The 19,268-nt window shown below is 46.4% G+C and overlaps 1 protein-coding gene and 1 non-coding gene across 2 annotated transcripts in view; one reads left to right on the plus strand and one right to left on the minus strand.

The window, feature by feature from the left end:
- LOC124802982 (dachshund homolog 1) overlaps positions 1-19,268 on the minus strand; it is a 969,696-nt gene that overhangs the window by 568,719 nt on the left and 381,709 nt on the right. The gene's annotated exons all lie outside the window — the stretch shown is intronic.
- Positions 17,240-17,313, plus strand: Trnat-ugu. Its single transcript has one exon. It is a non-coding gene; the product is annotated as a tRNA-Thr (tRNA).

A 19,268-nucleotide genomic window follows, 5' to 3' on the forward strand; every position in this document is an offset into this window, starting at 1 on the left:
ATGTAGTTAGGATGAGTATGGACAGAGTGACGAAGAGAGTGTGGGAAACAACAGGGAGGACAAGGGGAAAGACACGAACCAAGTATGTTGTTGAACTTCGGAAGGACTGGTTGGAATTGGGGATCAAGATCGAAGGAAAGGAAAATTGGAAGAACAAATATACACCGACCAATATGCATGAGATCAGTGACAGAGAAGAATACAGGAAAAGATTAGAGTGTCACAGTGGAGCCGACAGGAGAAACGGAAACTGAAGATCCCGGAAGAAGAGCGGGAGAGAAGAAGAGAAAGAACGAAGAGGTTCTGGTAGAAGAGGAGGAAAATGCAGTCCACGAAGGGGCTACCCGTGGTCCTGCAGAGGCCGTATATCAAGAAGAAGAAGAAGAAGAAGAAGAAGATATTTCTGACATGGTCAGTCTGGAGGCGATCTGCAGTTTACGGTAAGTGAAGAAAGCTTCATAGGCCAAGAACGCTGAAAAGCATTTTATTGGATGACCGTTTCGACAGAGCTATGCTGTCATCATTGGCTCTTACGTTGCATAAGATCCCGAGCTATGCTGCCATAATTGGATTTTATGTTGCATAAGATCCGATGATCTCAGCATAGCTCTGTCGAAACCGGTCCTCCAATAAAACGCTTTTTAGAGATCTTGGCCTGTGGAGTTTTTTTTTTAGTTACCATTCAAAAAATACGTTTTTAACTCTGCACACTGCATTTAGAACGTTATGTAGTCATTTCCAGGGCTTTTTTTGTTTTAAAAAATCATTGTACCTAACTGAGGAGCGCTACCATGATTACCACATGCTTTTCTTTTTTCCATCTCCCAAAGCCTCATCTACCCGCTGTTCTTTCTAAGCTCTACTTCCCACATTTCAGTTGATATTATGCTTGGTTTATCTCATAAATCGATTATTTTCAATTCAATTTAGAATTTAGTTCTGTCCTGTAGTATGTCGTACGTAGCGCCTATTCATACTGCACGTAATGCAGACCTCTACCAAAAGATCGAAAAATCTTTTGCAAGCACAGCTCCGCGTTCTGCTCCAGACGAAGTAGTCGGGACCGACTGACCGCCATGTCATCATCCAATGCCAACGGCGTCGTTCTGATGCGGAATCAAGAGGCGTGTGGTCAGCAAACCGCTCTCCCTGCCGTTGTTGACTTTCCAGTAATTTGCACTCAAGTAGATCCTCAGTCGCTATCAAGAGGTTCAGGGCACACCATTCAATTCCTCCCACCCAGGCAAAATCCCTGACAGCACCGAGAATCGAACGTGGGTCCTTCGCATATCATCCACAAATTCTAGCCATTCACCTACGGAGGCAGCCGAAAAGTCATTTTGATAGTCTCTTTATTCTCGTAATTTGGACATAAAAGTTCAGTTACCTTTTCCTAAAAGTATGGAAAAGTTATAGTTTTAATTATTGATCTCTTTCCTGATTCTTACAATTACAACATGCCTCTACGTCGGCTTCTTGGCCGTGTCCTTTGCCCGATACGAAAACAAGCTAAGTTTAGCTAAAAATCTACGTCGCCTTTCAGAGCAGACAAACAAATATTCGAGGAAAAAATGTGGAGACCTGATAAAATTGTAAACAAAACCTGAAAATTAGCCACTAATTTTCGAAGTGAATCGCACAGCATTAAACAAAACAAGACGCTATTTTTATGACTGAATGTGGCACACGTTTTCCCGAGAATCATGTCGCGCCCTGTAGATCGCAATTTTCGGTACGGATAAGACAAAATATGCCTCTTACGACAGTAATTTTAAGCCTGAAATTCGCGGTGATACTGACTCAAGTAACAGAACACCTCCGCAGTTCATCAGAAACATTTATTTTAAGCTCAAAAGCCACAAGCATATCTCTGTTCCTTGGAATCGTAATTTTTGTCGCACCAAGAGGCGTTAAAATAATGAATGTGATGAGTGAAATGCAGGAAAAGAAAAGAACGTCAATCAACCAGTATCATAACACACGATTAAGATGTGTGGGTACATCCTACTCCTACAGTCGTACTAATAAGGTCACGTTTCTATTTATGGTTGTGTGCGCCAGGCACAGAGCACCTGGAACTGATGTTGTCCACTGGAAACATTGCGTATGCTCCAGCGAAAGTCGTATATCCCATTAGCGAGCGTTTCTGACGTTGAGCCACTAATGCGTTCAGTCACTGATAATTCATATGATATTCGATGTTCGAATTATCCAGCAAATGAAACTGTGAATCTGCTCGGTATTTTTCACCGAAGCTTCTAAAAAATGAGGTACATTTTTTTTACTTTTTTACGGGCGGCGGTGCATTGAATATTTAAATGGTTATGTGTCTGCAAGGGTGTTAAACAATCAGGATAGGAAGGACGGTTTATGAAATGAAAGACTGGGCTGGTAGATGTTTGGCATGTTTACCAGACCCAGGAGCTATGAAAGGGAACGTTAGAGTGCATGATATGGCACAGGTAGGGAATGTTAGTACACACACATACATATAATTTTAACATGAGGTACACAGACATTGTATAAAAAGACATTTATATTTCTAACACTAGAAATTTATGGTAACATACATGGAAAAAACAGCTATCTGTAATTTTAATAAAACAATCAGTCAGCTGACGACTGGCGTTCTGGGATGTACTACTGCTCTGCTCAGCGTCTATGCGGGTCACCGATGGTGATCGCCTATGGTCTGAGGATGGTCTCTCAAGGCTGAAACCTGTCACCATAAACAAAACATCTCTTTGCTGTCATGACTGATTGTTTCATCAAATTTTAGGAAATCCATGTTAATTTTGTTGTGCTGAATTTCACACTTTTATTCCGACCGGTTCCGATTTTCAATCATCATCCAGGAAAAAGCAGAAATCATACTTTCACATTTCATATAGCTTGCTACAGACGAATTCCATACTACATGGCATATTATGGTACACATCAACAATTATCATTGAGATACTGTTACTCACTCCAGTTAGACGCAGAGTAAAAGAGAGTAAAAGTAGTATGGTCTTTGCTTTTCCCTGGATGTTGGTCGAAATACACTCCTGGAAATTGAAATAAGAACACCGTGAATTCATTGTCCCAGGAAGGGGAAACTTCATTGACATATTCCTGGGGTCAGATACATCACATGATCACACTGATAGAACCACAGGCACATAGACACAGGCAACAGAGCATGCACAATGTCGGCACTAGTACAGTGTATATCCACCTTTCGCAGCAATGCAGGCTGCTATTCTCCCATGGAGACGATCGTAGAGATGCTGGATGTAGTCCTGTGGAACGGCTTGCCATGCCATTTCCACCTGGCGCCTCAGTTGGACCAGCGTTCGTACTGGACGTGCAGACCGCGTGAGACGACGCTTCATCCAGTCCCAAACATGCTCAATGGGGGACAGATCCGGAGATCTTGCTGGCCAGGGTAGTTGACTTACACCCTCTAGAGCACGTTGGGTGGCACGGGATACATGCGGACGTGCATTGTCCTGTTGGAACAGCAAGTTCCCTTGCCGGTCTAGGAATGGTAGAACGATGGGTTCGATGACGGTTTGGATGTACCGTGCACTATTCAGTGTCCCCCCGACGATCACCAGTGGTGTACGGCCAGTGTAGGAGATCGCTCCCCACACCATGATGCCGGGTGTTGGCCCTGTGTGCCTCGGTCGTATGCAGTCCTGATTGTGGCGCTCACCTGCACGGCGCCAAACACGCATACGACCATCATTGGCACCAAGGCAGAAGCGACTCTCATCGCTGAAGACGACACGTCTCCATTCGTCCCTCCATTCACGCCTGTCGCGACACCACTGGAGGCGGGCTGCACGGTGTTGGGGCGTGAGCGGAAGACGGCCTAACGGTGTGCGGGTCCGTAGCCCAGCTTCATGGAGACGGTTGCGAATGGTCCTCGCCGATACCCCAGGAGCAACAGTGTCCCTAATTTGCTGGGAAGTGGCGGTGCGGTCCCCTACGGCACTGCATAGGATCCTACGGTCTTGGCGTGCATCCGTGCGTCGCTGCGGTCCGGTCCCAGGTCGACGGGCACGTGCACCTTCCGCCGACCACTGGCGACAACATCGATGTACTGTGGAGACCTCACGCCCCACGTGTTGAGCAATTCGGCGGTACGTCCACCCGGCCTCCCGCATGCCCACTATACGCCCTCGCTCAAAGTCCGTCAACTGCACATACGGTTCACGTCCACGCTGTCGCGGCATGCTACCAGTGTTAAAGACTGCGATGGAGCTCCGTATGCCACGGCAAACTGGCTGACACTGACGGCGGCGGTGCACAAATGCTGCGCAGCTAGCGCCATTCGACGGCCAACATCGCGGTTCCTGGTGTGTCCGCTGTGCCGTGCGTGTGATCATTGCTTGTACAGCCCTCTCGCAGTGTCCGGAGCAAGTATGGTGGGTCTGACACACCGGTGTCAATGTGTTCTTTTTTCCATTTCCAGGAGTGTAGAAGCGCAAAATTCAAAACAGCAAAGTTAACACGCATTTTCTAAAATATATTCATGCTGTAGACTGTCACCTAAATAAATTTTGAATCTCTGTCTATTTTATTAAAACTAGAAATTAAGATATTAAATCAGTGTGAAATCATACGTTCAAGAATTGAAGTTCGATACAGCGTTGTAAAATTGTGTATAAAATTATTTAATTTAGCAAAGAAAAAGTAGTTCAACAAAAGTTGTTCCTAAAATATTGCTGTTCCTCCAAGTACCGCGCATGCTACCTGATATTTGTCAAATTATATAGATCACCTTCAAAAGTGCAGGCTGATGTTCCGGACACGGTCTAAAGCATTTTCAGATAATGTACGCATGCGTCTGCACACCTGGTAATGTGTTCAACCTGATATTTTGTAATTTTTTAATGAACACTGCAACTAGTTGGCAGTGTGCACGTACAGATTCAAGCAGCGGACTCTTTTGCTAAATCTGTGCGTGTGTGTGTGTGTGTGTGTGTGTGTATGTGTGTGTGTATGTGTGTGGGTGGTTTTTTTTTTTTTCGTTTTCTGTCGGAATGGCTTGTATATCGGCCTACCAAACGAATGTACGGTATCTGACGAGGGATGTTACATGTGATCTTGAGAATATTGGAGCAGATGTGGCGTATTCATATTGTGCCACTCTCTGTGTGCCTTAACAACGGCTCGCTGTCCGAAATGTTTGCGGCTCAAATCATACGAAGCGTAGAGAATCCTGAAAGTTACGACACAAAATCGACGTTACTGTTTCTAACAGCGCACCACTAATAACATATTAGAACATTACTGGATTGTTTTTCCTACTCATCTGCATTTTAATTCGTGTACATCTAGAGCAAACTGCCATTTTCGTCATACTGAGCCTAAATGGAAATCCTGTATAAGTCGTCATACATCCTCCTACAGCGCTTTCCCGTAAACGACAGCGTTATTGCAAGTCATGATGGCCGAGCGGTTCTAGGCGCTTCATTCCGGAACCGCGCGACTGCTACGGTCGCAGGTTCGAATCCTGCCTCGGGCATGGATGTGTGTGATGTCCTTAGGTTAGCTAGGTTTAAGTAGTTCTAAGTCTAGGGGACTGATGACATCAAATGTTACGTCCCATAGTGCTCAGAGCCATTTGAACCATTTTTTTGCCTCAGAACATGTCCTACCAACCGATCCCTTCTTCTAGTCAAGTTGTGCCACAAATTTCTCTCCTCCCCAATTTTGTTCAGTACCTCTCCTCATTGATCTACCCATCTAATCTTTAGCTTTCTTCTGTAGCACCACATTTCGTAAGCTTCTGTTCTCTTCTTGTCGCCGCGCGGGATTAGCCGAGCGGTCTTAGGCGCTGCAGTCATGGATTGCGCGGCTGGTCCCGGCGGAGGTTCGAATCCTCCCTCGGGTATGGGTGTGTGTGTTTGTCCTTAGGATAATTTGGGTTAAGTAGTGTGTAAGCTTAGGGACTGATGACCTTGGCAGTTAAGTCCCATAAGATTTCAGACACATTTGAACATTTTTTTTTCTCTTCTTGTCTAAACTATTTATCGTCCATGTTTCGCTTCCATACAAATACTTTCAAAAACTACTTCCTGACACTTGAATCTATACTCGATGTTAACAAATTTCTCTTCTTCAGAAATGCTTTCCTTCCCATTGCCAGTCTACATTTTATAACCTCTCTATCTCGACCATCATCAGTTTTCTGCTTCCCGAATAGCAAAACTCATTTACTACTTTAACTGTCTCATTTCCTCATCTAATTCCCTCAGCATCGCCTGATTTACTTTGACTGCATTGCATCATCCACGTTTTGCTTTTGTTGATATTCATCCTATACGGTATATACACCACGTTAGGTATGGTAATATGATGTTGTGCTTCTGTTCTTTCTGCAGTCTGTCCAGCTCGGTACAACAATGTGTAGAGGTGGGACCAGCGCCTGTCACCGTCCGCCTGAGTGGTGGAACGCCCGGCCGCGCTGCGGCCTTGCAGAGGCCATTCGCAGTGGGCCACCGCCAGCTCCCCGCCGTGATCTCCGCTTCGCGCCGCCTGCGCATTGTGCTCTGCGGCGGCTCCTCGCGCCGGTGCTTCGCCAGTCTCGTATCAGAAGCTTTTTGAGGCACGCCGCAGCGTAAAAAGGTTCGCGGGGGCGACTGCAGATGCGAGGCGGCGTAAATAGCTGCGCAGATCGAGGGGAGATCGCGGTGCAAAGTTCACGGCAGCCCACCTGCTCAAGACGGTTACTCGCGGATTGCAGCTGCTGCGGCGAGTAACTGTTATTCTGTACACCGTACCGGGTTTCTGGGTCCGCACTTTTATGAACATGCCAATTCACAATATAAACTAGGGCTAAGAAGTGAATGGTGTCACTGAATAAATTCATATATACGTCCTTTTGGAAACCGCCGAAAGCTCTCTTCTGCGACCGATCGAGGCATCTACGGTGTACATTGTCCGTTGAAATATAGACAGCGTCCGACGGCGACCGTGCTCACCTATTCTACTCCACATCGAGCTGGTTTCACCTGTCATGATGCCGACTTGCAGAAAAGATGCATCTTGTGTCATGCTTGTCGCCCTATTGCTTCCAGTTCATCAAGCAGTTCGGCTGGTACGAACTGGCCAAATTGCGAAGGCGCGATCTGAACAAATCGCGAAATGTTTAGACCCACCTCGTATGATACGTGGTGCACGACACAGCGTGTGTTTTCTGGGCTAATGTACAGCACTTTTCGCAGTCGATCTCGTCGAAATCCTTAGGAAACCTACGCAAGGAGACAAAAATTCAGATAACAGCCTTTCAGTTACTGGCAGGAGGGGATAAGAACAAACGTGTCATTTGATGAAATAATGTATTACAGTAACTGCGAAACGTTTGTGTAGAACGATCGTGCTTGTAACATTTCGCTCGTTCTTCATACCTCAACAGGCTCCTTTACACACAGCTGCACTTTAATTTATGAGAGTTAATTTCTAATGTGACCGAGATGTGAATATTATAGAACCACCCTGCTGTGACCATAGATTTCAAACAAATCGACGTTACATCAGCGAAATGAGAAACAGGAGGATCATACTTAGAGAACGTGAGTTGAAAAAATATATCAGCGAAATAAGACACCACGACTTCTAGTACAAACAACGGAATATTGTAACCTCTCTGGTAGAACTTTGCTCGCTCGTTCGACTGACATTATATAGCACATGCTTTGGTTTCTCTAATGCTCTCTCTCAGAAGATGTCTTCTGAGGATGTAACTTGGCTTTTTTTTAAACAAAAATTTTATTTGTTTAGGGCATTAATTTTCTTAATGGTTTGATACGACCCGGCACGACTTCATCTCCTCTAGCGATCTCTTCACCTCAGAGTAACACAGATGCTCAACGTCCGAATAATTTCTTGTATATCTTGTGATCTCTGTCTTCCTCTACAATTTTTGAACTCTAGGTCTCTCTAGTCCAGCGGAAATTAATCTGTGATGTTTTAACAAATGTCTTATGATCATGTCCCTTCTTCCAGCGAGTGTTTCACATGTCTTTCTTTCTCGTCGATTCCGAGGCAAACCTCCTCATTGCTTGTCTTGTGAGTCCGCTTAACTCTCAGCAGCCTTCTGTAACACATTATCTCAGATTATCTTATTTTCTGCAGTTGCAATATTCCCAAATCGATCACAAGGTGAGTTAAGTCACTTAAAGTGCACCTGATTGGAGACGGGCTCGCTTATGTATGACCGAGTTAGCAAGTGTGAGACTACAGGGTGATTTTTGTAACTTGCGACAGATTGCGGGAAACTATTGCTCAGAAGAGGAAAAAGGAGCAAAAAAAGTCAAATAAACATATGGCCAGACATGCCTTCAAAGGTAGTTACACCCACATGAAGGCGAAGATAAAATATCCTGGACAATGTAGATTTCAATGATTGAAAGCACACATGAAAACACCGTGAAATGGAAATGTTCTGCCTGTACTAGTGTTTTAGCTCCTCACTCAAGAGGACAGCGAGATGGAGCACCGTCATGCAATGGCCACATCAGCCTTCGTACCACCAAAGGCACGTCTTCCAGCAGAGGGAAAAAGGTTCACTCGCAGGATATGCAGAAATGACTCGTCTGTCAGAAGCGCTGGAACGATGACTGTCCCGCAAGGCGCCAGTGCAACCCCCCCCCCCCACCCACACACTCACTCCCCCCCCCCCCCGTCCACACACACACACACACACACACACACACACACACACACACACACACACACACACACACACACATTGAGCCTGTATTGGTTTTGATGGTTCGTTTCCATCATATCTAGTGGATTCTCCGTAGCCCACCGGTGGGTGCTGCGGACGTTGACTATACCGCCCCTCTTAACAATAGCCTCATCTGTGAGCAAGATGAATGACAGAAATCCCAACAGCGATAGTCGTCTGTGCAACAAACCAGCTCTAAAATCGTAGTCGCAGATGCAAGTCCGTAGGTGATAAGCTTCAAATAGTTCAAATGGCTCTGAGCACTATGGGACTTAACATCTGAGGTCATCAGTCCCGTAGACTTAGGACTACTTAAGCCTAACTAACATAAGGACATCACATGCATCCATTCGCGAAGCAGGATTCGAGCCTGCGACCGTAGCAGCAGCGCGGTTCCGGACTGAAGCGCCTTGAACCGCTCGGCCACAGCGGCCTGTATGCGTTGTAAGTGATGCTGATAGTGGCAATTGTGATGTATGTTCCCCTCGGGCATCTGGCATATCCCACGCTTTCGGGCCACCTGCCTGGAGCTGATACCGGGGTCACTGACAAAAATATGTTATCTCTACCTTTCTGTGCGTTGTGTTGGCAGAAGAGCCAACACCGTGTTACTAGTGGGGGCCGAAATGCACGCGTTTTAGCTCACGCAGGCTGGCGTGAGGAGGGAAGGGCTGTACTGACGTGAGGTCTGGAACATGACAAGGAATTAGAATTCAGAAAGCGGACGTAATTAGTTTGTTACTTAACTTTAATCCATTAATGATGAACGTCGTTCTTGACGGTACATGATTCACAATATTATCTGTTCAGATTATAGTAACTGAATATGGCGCCTTGCTAGGTCGTAGCAAATGACGTAGCTGAAGGCTATACTAAACTGTGCCCTCTGCAAATAAGAGCGCATGTAGTCAGTGAACCATCGCTAGCAAAGTCGGCTGTCCAACTGGGGCGAATGCTAGGGACTCTCTCTAGACTAGACCTGCCGTGTGGCGGCGCTCGGTCTGCAATCACTGATAGTGGCGACACGCGGGTCCGACGTATACTAAGGGACCGTGGCCGATTTAAAGGCTACCACCTGGCGGTGACACCACACTGTGGATGTACCTCCATTGGAATGCATTTCTGCTTTCTTTGCTCCTTATTCTCTGTGGCATCGTGTCCTGCAGTTCACAAACCATTCAGCAAAATCGCGTATGTTTCTCATGGACACATTAATGAAAATCTGATAAATCTTTTTCGTATTCCTAGCCCCGTGGGATTAGCCGAGCCGTCTTAGGCGCTGCAGTCATGGACTGTGCGGTTGGTCCCGGCGGAGGTTCGAGTGCTCCCTCGGGCATCGGTGTGTGTGTTTGTTCTTAGGATAATTTAGGTTATGTAGTGTGTAAGCTTAGGGACTGATGACCTTAGCAGTTACGTCCCATAAGATTTCACACACATTTGAACTTTTTTTTTTCGTATTCCCGCGCAGGCGAAAGACTGCCTCCGGCGGCGGCAGTGACTATTGTGCGGTATAACGGCAGGTGCTTACCGGTCCTCCGCGCAGATTGACGACGTGTTTCTGTTGTTGCGGCGAAGCGGGCGCCGAGTTGAAGGCCGGGAAGTCTCGGCGACACGGGGGGAAGCGGAGCCATAAAGACGGCCCACCCTCGCACCGGGGACCTGCCCGCCTCTAATATAACGTTAAATACTGGAGCGGTCGTAAACCTGTAAACCCGTGGCGGCACTAAACAGCTCAGCCCCGCTCTCAGATGGCGCTCTGCGACTGGAGGACGCGTCTGGGACACAGCGGCGGCCGCTGCCCCTCGGGACGTCTACGATCATGTTTAAGTGTGCCTCGCAGTGTCGGTGAAGGTGCGGATCCATCCTATCGACCGTAACAGCCGTCGTGTATGTTTTCAACAGAAAAAGAGAGACGTAAGAAGTTCTCCTGCAAACGACGTGTTACGGCAATGGAAGGTGTAGATTAGGAATATACACACTAGTAACGTAATACAAAACAGGTAATAAATACTTTTGTGGATGGCCATGTGATAATGAGCGGTAACACAGAGTTGTCGTTGTGGTCTTCAGTGCAACGACTGGTTGGATGCAACTCCTCCACGCCAGCCTCGTCATCTCTGCTTCTTACCGTTGTCAAGCCTTGGTGTCACTCCACAACTTTTAACCCCCACTCCCCCACCCCAACTTCACACCATTGCCAAATTGACTATTCCTTGATACTTCAGCCGGCCGGAGTGGCTGAGCGGTTCTAGGCGCTACAGTCTGGAACTGCGCGACCGCTACGGTCGCAGGTTCGAATCCTGCCTCGGGCATGGATGTGTGTGATGTCCTTAGGTTAGTTAGGTTTGAGTAGTTCTATGTTCTAGGGGACTGATGACCTCAGAAGTTAAGTCCCATAGTGCTCAGAGCCATTTGAACCATTTTTTGATACTTCAGAATGTGTCCTTTCAACCGATACTTTCTTGACATACAGTAATCCCCAGTTGAGACGTACAGTTCACTATCTTAGCATTAAACCCATAGCATTTGTAGGACTGGAATCCGCTGTGTTTCTAATCATTACCTGAAAACGATTCTTACGGTATACCTTATTTCTTGTTGAGGAAGGCCGACCAGGGTGGCCGAGCGGTTCTAGGCGCTACAATCTGGAACCGCGCGACCGCTACGGTCGCAGGTTCGAATCCTGCCTCGGGCATGGGTGTGCGTGATGTCCTTAGGTTAGGTAGATTTAAGTAGTTTTAAGTTCTAGGGGACTGATGATCTTACAAGTTAATTCCCATAGTGCTCAGAGCCATTTGAGCCTTCTAGAGGAAGTTGTCCATTGAAATAAAATAAAGAGATTCGATCAAGTTAGTTACACATTTCTTCGGAAATTTAAAATGTAAAAATAACAGGCGCGAAGTATTTCAAAATCATGGCTATTCCTTATCTACTGTAAGGAACAGGGGTTTGAAGTCTAGCGATTGAGGGAGGAAAACAGTTGTGGCAAACAGAAATGACGTTTCTAAGAAAAGGCAGAATAGAAAGGGGATGAAATTTGAAAATAAAGTAGGAGAGATTATACACTGAAGAGCCAAAGAAACTGGTACACCTGCCTAATACCGTGTAGGACCCCCGCGAGCACGCAGAAGTGTCACAACATGACGTGGCATGGACTCGACTAATGTCTGAAATAGTGCTGGAAGGAACCGACGCCATGAATACTACATGGCTGTCCATAAATCCGTAATACTACGAGGAGGTGGAGATCCCTCCCGAACAGCACGTTGCAAGGCATCCCAGATATGCTCAATAATGTTCATGTCTGGGGAGTGTGCTGCCCAGAGGAAGTGTTCAAACTCAGAAGAGTGTTACTGGAGCCACTCTGTAGCAATTCTGGACGTTTGAGGTATCGCATTGTCCTGCTGTAATTGCTCAAGTCCTTCGGAATGGTTGCATGAATGGACACAGGTGATCAGACAGGATGCTTACGTACGTGTCACCTGTCAGAGCCGTATCTAGACGTATCAGTGGTCCGGTATTACTCCAACTGCACACGCCCCACACCGTTACAGAGCCTCCACCAGCTTGAACAGTCCCCCGCTGACATGCAGGGTCCATGGATTCATGAGGTTGTCTCCATACCCGTACGCATCCATCCGCTCGATACAATTTGAAACGGGACTTGTCCGACCAGGCAACTCGTTTCCTGTCATCAACAGTTCATTGTCACTGTTGATGGGCCCAGACGAGGCGTAAAGCTTTGTGTAGTGCAGTCATCATGGCTATAGAGGGGGCCTTCGGCTGTGAAAGCCCATATCAATGATGTTTCGTTGAATGGTTCGAGCTCTGACACTTGTTGATGGCCCAGCATAGAAATCTGCATCAATTTGTGGAAGGGTTGGACTTCTGTCATGTTTAAGATTCTTTTCAGTTGTCGTTGGTACCGTTCCGCAGGATCTTTTTCCGGCCGCATCGATGTCGGAGATTTGATGTTTTACCGGATTCCTGATATTCACGGTACACTCGTGAAATGGTCGTAAGGAAAAATCCACACTTCATCACTACCTCGGAGCTGCTGTGTCCCATCGCTCATGAGCCAACACCGCGTTCAAACTCACTTCAATCTTGATAACCTGCCATTGTAGCAGTAGTAACCGATCTAACAACTGCGCCAGACACTTGTTGTCTTATATAGGCGTTGGAGACCGCAGCGCCGTATTCTGCCTGGTTACATTTCTCAGTATTTGAATACGCATGCCTATACCAGTTTCTCTGGCGCTTCAGTATATATGACACTGAAGAATAAAATAGATTAGTCACTCGAATGGAACGGTGCACATATACAGGGTTATTACAAATGATTGAAGCGATTTCACAGCTCTACAATAACTTTATTATTTGAGATATTTTCAAAATGCTTTGCACACACGTACAAAAACTCAAAAAGCTTTTTAAGCATTCACAAATGTTCGATATGTGCCCCTTTAGTGATTCGGCAGACATCAAGCCGATAATCAAGTTCCTCCCACACTCGGCGCAGCATGTCCCCATCAATGAGTTCGAAAGCATCGTTGATGCGAGCTCGCAGTTCTGGCACGTTTCTTGGTAGAGGAGGTTTAAACACTGAATCTTTCACATAACCCCACAGAAAGAAATCGCATGGGTTTAAGTCGGGAGAGCGTGGAGGCCATGACATGAATTGCTGATCATGATCTCCATCACGACCGATCCATCGGTTTTCCAATCTCCTGTTTAAGAAATGCCAAACATCATGATGAAAGTGCGGTGGAGCACCATCCTGTTGAAAGATGAAGTCGGCGCTGTCGGTCTCCAGTTGTGGCATGAGCCAATTTTCCGCGGGCTACGTGTGAAACTTGCCCGCACGCGTTCAACCGTTTCTTCGCTCACTGCAGGCCGGCCCGTTGATTTCCCCTTACAGAGGCATCCAGAAGCTTTAAACTGCGCATACCATCGCCGAATGGAGTTAGCAGTTGGTGGATCTTTGTTGAACTTCGTCCTGAAGTGTCGTTGCAGAGTTATGCCTGACTGATGTGAGTGCATTTCAAGCACGACATACGCTTTCTCGGCTCCTGTCGCCATGTTGTCTCACTCCGCTCTCGAGCGCTCGACGGCAGAAGCCTCAAGTGCGGCTTCAGCCGAACAAAACTTTATGAGTTTTTCTGCGTATCTGTAGTGTGTCGTGACCATATGTCAATGAATGGAGCTACAGTCAATTTATGAAATCGCTTCAATCATTTGTAATAGCCCTGTATGTATATATCAGTCAAGGGTTACAAAGAACACAGAACCGACAAAAAAAAAAAAATGGAAAAACCGCTACCATAATGAAGACGTAACGACGTTACACGCTACGCAACCTAGTGCTTGAAGAAAGAAAATGAAGGGGAGAGTGTGAACAAAATCTTCACAAGACAAGTTTTTCATGAATACTCTAAATAATAGGTACTGACGTAATTTATCCAATTCACGATAAATAGACAAGCGTCCCATTTTAAGCGAGAGCATAATCCCGTTGCTGACTGTACCGTAAGTCTGATGGTGAGTACATGAAGACTGTATTCTATAGTAAGATGTTGCAAATATTTAGCGCCAATACCATACGGTAATAGGCGGATTAATTTAGACGAACGTATGAATACAAACTAGAGCAACGTCTCCGCCATTAATGTTGTTATTACGAGGATCACTAAAATAGTCGTCTGGTTGTTTTATATTGAGGATACTTGTGGTCAGCCAAGAGAACTACAGTCTTTGATAACCATTTCGAATTTCCTTGCAATCATTATTTGCAATAAGCTTTCCCTAAGTTAGGCATTAACAGCTCTATGGTAAAAATATCTACAGCCAAACTACATTATATTCTACAGAATATAAAATTCATTTCAGGCTAGTTACCAGTCAGGCAGGTTTCATGCCCGATAGAAAGGATGGAACAAATGATCGTAATTATTCTCGTAACGCAGCGCGCAAATAGTAGAAGAGATTTGCAGTTAGGAACAGGAGGTTTTATATAGCAGGAAGCCATTCTTGTAAAGTACCTCAGTCCATCTTTTCGCATCGTGCTGCTCCTGTCCACTGCCAGCTCATCCTAGCTGCTGCTCGACAGCCCGACGATTCATAGCGGATCTTCCAGTGCCCGCCACAAATTTCCTCTCTGTTCCTACCTCCCCAGTATTCTCCACCTCCAGCTCGCTGTATTTATTCTGTCCATCCGCTCACTGTCGAAGAGCGTTTCCGTCGTCGTTACCACGAGATCCAGAGTGTGAACCGCTGGGTAATTACTGTAATTCGGCGATGCGGCAGTTATTCATTTAGACCGCTATTTATGGCGGACGTGGCACCTATATAACACACGTCTAGCGTCCCTCGCATACCCGGCGCCATAAATTCCCGCCAGAGGGACCGAGATCGCTATCTGTCCGCCGGTCTAATTACTCTCCTTAAATTATCAGCCGCGGAGGTGTTGGCCTAATCCTGGCGCAACCGCTGCGAAAACAGCGCCGCGGCACAAATATTTGCCGGCAATTGCAGGCCGCGCTGCCTGCCCTGACGACAGTTAAGTTGCCGGCAAACAGGCGCGTGTGCGCACGGGATCTGCGCAAAGAACACACCGTCTTAACGCGTCGCGACTCGGCAGCGACTGCTGTGTTTGGTAGCGTCCAGCACACTTCGCGACTTTCCGCCGTACCTCGGCTACACGAGGACAGTGCTTGAGGCCTAACCAATACTCCAAAAATGTTGCGCAAGTATACAGCGGGTCTCACTAACGGGGACCACCTTTCTTAAACCGTTTAAAACACCAGGAGAGTGTTTTCCACAGTAACAATATCTTGTGTGATTCATAAGTTATAATTTTATTTTATATTAAGATATGGAAAAAACCATTACATTTTGTAACAACCTGAAAAGCGGACTGCTTATTTACATTACAATCTGGACAATCAAAAAATGGAAAAACAGCGCTCGGTATTGCGTTAAATTTCAGATGGTCCTCAAATAGAGTAGTGCAATTTCAACCATATGATAGAGGAGGTAAAGCTGCATACTGGTACTGAACTTAGCAAATACCTGATATTTTGTTCCAAATGTTTCACTCTTTTACTATTTTTGGATGAAACTATGTGCAAAAATGTGTGTGAAATCTTATAGGACTTAACTACTAAGGTCATCAGTCCCTAATCTTACACACTACTTAACCTAAATTATCCTAAGGACAAACGCACACACCCATGCCCGAGGGAGGACTCGAACCTCCGCCGGGACCAGCCGCACAGTCCGTGACTGCAGCGCCCTAGACCGCTCAGCTAATCCCGTGCGGCAAACTACGTGCAAGCGAAAAATACAGCTACTTCTGTAAATGCCTTACCTGTATTGGTGTACAGCAAGTTACACGGGTTGGCTAAAGAGCAAAAGACTGAGCCAGCTTGGACCATGTTAACCGTTCTTAAAAGAGCAAAGTACTCGTATCTTAGAGTTCTGATCCCTTGCTGTTAATAGCTTCCCGCCGAGGTGTTAAAACACTTTGCTTCCTTTCTGTTTGCCATGGGGCCCCTTAACACAGACTCTTCTACATAATGCTTATCCACATAATTCGGAGCATCTTAGTGTTCGTTCAACTGACTCATAGTTTGGGTGACAGGAGCCTTTTTCAACGTACTGTGTGACCTTCCTTTCACGATATTTTTCAGGACGTTTTGATTCCTATTTGCATTTTCACCTTGGGCGACCGCATCTTTTCGTCCGCCAAGAATAGAAGGAGAGAGTTTGCAAAGGCACGGTTCGTACGAAATTAGTTTTGAAAATTTATAAAGATAGTAACTGTTCTCGAAAGAACAAATACCATTGATGACCGTGCAGCTTCTCTAGAATAAACGATAATTAATTGAAACCCTCAGCTGCCGACAGGTGTTGTTGATATACCTCCATGGGGACAGCTGAAATTGTGTGTCCCGACCGGGACTCGAACCCGGGATCTCCTGCTTACACGGCAGACACTCTATCCATCGGAGCCACCGAGGACACAGATGAATAGCGCGACTGCAGGGACTTATCGCTTGCACGCCTCCCGTGAGACCCACATTCCCAGCTGTCCACAATCTACATATCTAATGTTCCTAATAGATCCACTCATTTCTCGCGCGTACTAAGGTAACGATTCCCGTAAGACCCGTGCGCAATCGCACAGACGAAGGTCAATGACCGGATAGTCATTTAACTATATATATTTAACGATATATAGTTAAATATATATATATATATATATATATATATATATAGTTAAATAAGTTAAATATATATAGATATATATATAGTTAAGTGGCTACCGGGCCATTGACCTTCGTCTGTGCGAATGCGCACAGGTTGCCCGAACTCTTACGGGAATCGCCACCTTAGTGGATGGGCAGCTATGTATTAGGAACATTACATATGTAGATAGTGGAAAGTTGAGAATGTCGGTCTTGCGGGAGGCGTGCAGGGGATAAGTCCCTGCAGGCACGCTATTCATCTGTGTCCTCGGTGGCTCAGATGGATAGAGCGTCTGCCATGTAAGCTGGAGATCCCGGGTTCGAGTCCCGGTCGGGGCACAAATTTCCAGCTGTCCCCATCGAGGTCCTGTCGGCAGCTGAAATTTTCAATCAATCATTTACTTTTGAAAATATTTCATTTTCTGGCACAATCTTAATTTCAGTAGGAAATTACCGTAACGGCAGTTACTGGCCATCTTCAGATGATAAGGGACATGCCATTGTGTTGAAACTGTTGTGTCTGTGCCGGAAAATAGATCATTTTCCACCCGTATTTCAACAATCCATTACGGCTGAAATGACGAGCTTTCTAAAATCGTGTCCGCTAAAACTGCGCACCACAATCTCACGCCGGTGTCCGTCGGTAGCTTTTCACCTCAAACCGACCGTCTGTACGAATCAATGCACGGACGCCCTCGACCCGATGACAGTTTATCGATGTACAAGATCTTAAATCGCTGGTCCGTTTGATCGATGTTCTATCGTGTTTCTCTTCGTCTACATGTACATTGTTGTGACTTGGCAAGACAGCCAAGCCACTATGAGAGGAAGCCGAAAGGCACGCGTTTAAGCTCACGCAGGCTGGTGTGAGGTCCGGAACAGTTAAAGGAATAGAGACTAGCAAAATAGGTACGTAGCTTCTGGAATACTTAACTTTAATCCATAATTGGTGAACATCGGTCTGACGGTACATGCATCACAAGATAAATAGCAATTGATAATGGCGCCTTGCTAGGTCGTAGCAAATGACGTAGCTGAAGGCTATGCTAACTATTGTCTCGGCAAATGAGAGCGTAATTTGTCAGTGAACCATCGCTAGCAAAGTCGGCTGTACAACTGGGGCGAGTGCTAGGAAGTCTCTCTAGACCTGCCGTGTGGCGGCGCTCGGTCTGCAATCACTGACAGTGGCGACACGCGGGTCTGACGTTACTACCGGACCGCGGCCGATTTAAAAGCTACCACCTAGCAAGTGTGGTGTCTGGCGGTGACACCACATACATCTACATGGATACTCCGCAAATCACATTTAAGTGCCTGGCAGAGGGTTCATCGAACCACCTTCACAATTCTGTTTTATCCCAATCTCGTATAGCGCGCGGAAAGAATGAACAGATATATCTTTCCGTATGAGCTCTGATTTCCTTTATTTTATCGTGGTGATCGTTCCGCCCTATGTAGATTGGTGTCAACAAAATATTTTCGCTTTCGGAGGAGAAAGTTGGTGATTGGAATTTCGTGAGAAGATTCCGTCGCAACGTAAAACGCCTTTCTTTAAATGATTTCCAGCCCAACTCCTGTGTCATTTCTGTGACACTCTCCCATATTTCGCGATAATACAAAACGTGCTGGTTTTCTTTGAACTTTTCCAATGTACTCCGTCAGTCCTACCTGGTAAGGATCCCACACCGCGCAGCAGTATTCTAAAAGAGGACGGACAAGCGTAGTAGGTCTGTTACATTTTCTAAGCGTCCTTGCAGTACTCATAGGACTGCATGCGGCTTATCCAGTCTTCCCTACACACTTGCAGTTTCTCCTCCGCAGAATTCGACAATCGCTTCATGTATGTCGGCGGCTACAGCTTGAATTCAGATGACTGCAGAAGAAAAAAGAACTTTGCAGGTGAAGTGGGCTGCCTATACACTCGGCGGGATTACGAGAGAACAAAGCTTTGTTTTCCATCTCATATCCTTTCTGCCAGAAACGAGCACAGTCTTCTGCGAAGGAGCAGCTGAAACGTTGCGGGCTCGGACGAAGCCTGCTGGCGCTAACGCCATTAGAGCTCTCGCCAGGGTGGCGGCCGGTGACGCGTATCGAGAACACAGACAGACGGACGCTGGCCGCCTCGCGGTCCGTCTTTGACCGGCGAGTCACCAGATCTTCCGCAGTCGGCCGCTCGCCCGCCGAAGACTGTCGCGCTCGCGTTTGAAGTGCGGCTGCCAGCGCTGTTTGTGTTGGCCGCGCGTGTTTTTCCCGGCTGTCGGTGGCAGTGGCGGAGCGGAGGGCGCGACAAAGGC

The sequence above is a fragment of the Schistocerca piceifrons genome, chromosome 6 (assembly GCF_021461385.2).
Source record: "Schistocerca piceifrons isolate TAMUIC-IGC-003096 chromosome 6, iqSchPice1.1, whole genome shotgun sequence".
In the NCBI taxonomy this organism is placed as follows: Eukaryota; Metazoa; Arthropoda; class Insecta; order Orthoptera; family Acrididae; genus Schistocerca; species Schistocerca piceifrons.